The following is a 2,500-nucleotide window of genomic DNA, read 5'->3' as shown; positions in this document are numbered from 1 at the left end:
AAATGAGGTTCTAGTATGTTAGAGGGCATCCCAGGAGGGCTCCAAAAGTGTGGGTAAAATATATATCCCACAGGGGGAAAATTGAAAAAAAGTTGAAAAAAAAAATTTTTGGGGACTTAGAAAATTTTTCAACTTTTGTCAGACTTCCAGACAGGGGAGCATGTCAGTGCGCGCATCCGATTTCAGTTCCAGAGCGATTCGCGCGATGAGTCCTTGATACTTAGTCGTTTTTGCAAAATTTCTGACTTTTTGGAAAATTTCACAATTTTGTGAAAACTTCCACAAAATGAGGTTCTAGTATGTTAGAGGGCATCCCAGGAGGGCTCCAAAAGTGTGGGTAAAATATATATCCCACAGGGGGAAAATTGAAAAAAAGTTGAAAAAAAAAATTTTTGGGGACTTAGAAAATTTTTCAACTTTTGTCAGACTTCCAGACAGGGGAGCGTGTCAGTGCGCGCATCCGATTTCAGTTCCAGAGCGATTCGCGCGATGAGTCCTTGATACTTAGTCGTTTTTGGCAAAATTTCTGACTTTTTGAAAATTTCACAATTTTGTGAAAACTTCCACAAAATGAGGTTCTAGTATGTTAGAGGGCATCCCAGGAGGGCTCCAAAAGTGTGGGTAAAATATATATCCCACAGGGGGAAAATTGAAAAAAAGTTGAAAAAAAAAATTTTTGGGGACTTAGAAAATTTTTCAACTTGTGTCAGACTTCCAGAGAGGGGAGCATGTCAGTGCGCGCATCCGATTTCAGTTCCAGAGCGATTCGCGCGATGAGTCCTTGATACTTAGTCGTTTTTGCAAAATTTCTGACTTTTTGGAAAATTTCACAATTTTGTGAAAACTTCCACAAAATGAGGTTCTAGTATGTTAGAGGGCATCCCAGGAGGGCTCCAAAAGTGTGGGTAAAATATATATCCCACAGGGGGAAAATTGAAAAAAAGTTGAAAAAAAAAATTTTTGGGGACTTAGAAAATTTTTCAACTTTTGTCAGACTTCCAGACAGGGGAGCGTGTCAGTGCGCGCATCCGATTTCAGTTCCAGAGCGATTCGCGCGATGAGTCCTTGATACTTAGTCGTTTTTGGCAAAATTTCTGACTTTTTGAAAATTTCACAATTTTGTGAAAACTTCCACAAAATGAGGTTCTAGTATGTTAGAGGGCATCCCAGGAGGGCTCCAAAAGTGTGGGTAAAATATATATCCCACAGGGGGAAAATTGAAAAAAAGTTGAAAAAAAAAATTTTTGGGGACTTAGAAAATTTTCACACATGTGTCAGACTTCCAGAGAGGGGAGCATGTCAGTGCGCGCATCCGATTTCAGTTCCAGAGCGATTCGCGCGATGAGTCCTTGATACTTAGTCGTTTTTGCAAAATTTCTGACTTTTTGGAAAATTTCACAATTTTGTGAAAACTTCCACAAAATGAGGTTCTAGTATGTTAGAGGGCATCCCAGGAGGGCTCCAAAAGTGTGGGTAAAATATATATCCCACAGGGGGAAAATTGAAAAAAAGTTGAAAAAAAAAATTTTTGGGGACTTAGAAAATTTTTCAACTTTTGTCAGACTTCCAGACAGGGGAGCGTGTCAGTGCGCGCATCCGATTTCAGTTCCAGAGCGATTCGCGCGATGAGTCCTTGATACTTAGTCGTTTTTGCAAAATTTCTGACTTTTTGGAAAATTTCACAATTTTGTGAAAACTTCCACAAAATGAGGTTCTAGTATGTTAGAGGGCATCCCAGGAGGGCTCCAAAAGTGTGGGTAAAATATATATCCCACAGGGGGAAAATTGAAAAAAAGTTGAAAAAAAAAATTTTTGGGGACTTAGAAAATTTTCACACATGTGTCAGACTTCCAGAGAGGGGAGCATGTCAGTGCGCGCATCCGATTTCAGTTCCAGAGCGATTCGCGCGATGAGTCCTTGATACTTAGTCGTTTTTGCAAAATTTCTGACTTTTTGGAAAATTTCACAATTTTGTGAAAACTTCCACAAAATGAGGTTCTAGTATGTTAGAGGGCATCCCAGGAGGGCTCCAAAAGTGTGGGTAAAATATATATCCCACAGGGGGAAAATTGAAAAAAAGTTGAAAAAAAAAATTTTTGGGGACTTAGAAAATTTTTCAACTTGTGTCAGACTTCCAGAGAGGGGAGCATGTCAGTGCGCGCATCCGATTTCAGTTCCAGAGCGATTCGCGCGATGAGTCCTTGATACTTAGTCGTTTTCAGAAGTCACAATTTTGACTTCCAGGACCCGCAAAACGTTTGTAAATTGAGCCCGCTCCCCAGTTCCAAGCGTTTTGAGGTGTCCCCGGTTGCAGTAATGCAGCCTGCCCACTAGATGTCGCAAAAGAGACAAAAAGTGAAAAAGAACCAGAATGAGGAAATTCCAGGGAGCCGAATCCGCCTGACAGTTCCAGGCGATCGGGCACTTTTTTGCATGCGTCCCTAAAGTGGGTATAGGGTGACACTCCATGCAAAGACCCAGTTTTGCACACCACCGGCAG

This window comes from Phyllobates terribilis, unplaced genomic scaffold, assembly GCF_046119375.1.
Source record: "Phyllobates terribilis strain yellow unplaced genomic scaffold, ASM4611937v1 Scaffold_5495__1_contigs__length_51273, whole genome shotgun sequence".
NCBI classification, from domain to species: domain Eukaryota; kingdom Metazoa; phylum Chordata; class Amphibia; order Anura; family Dendrobatidae; genus Phyllobates; species Phyllobates terribilis.
This window is presented reverse-complemented; position numbering follows the sequence as displayed.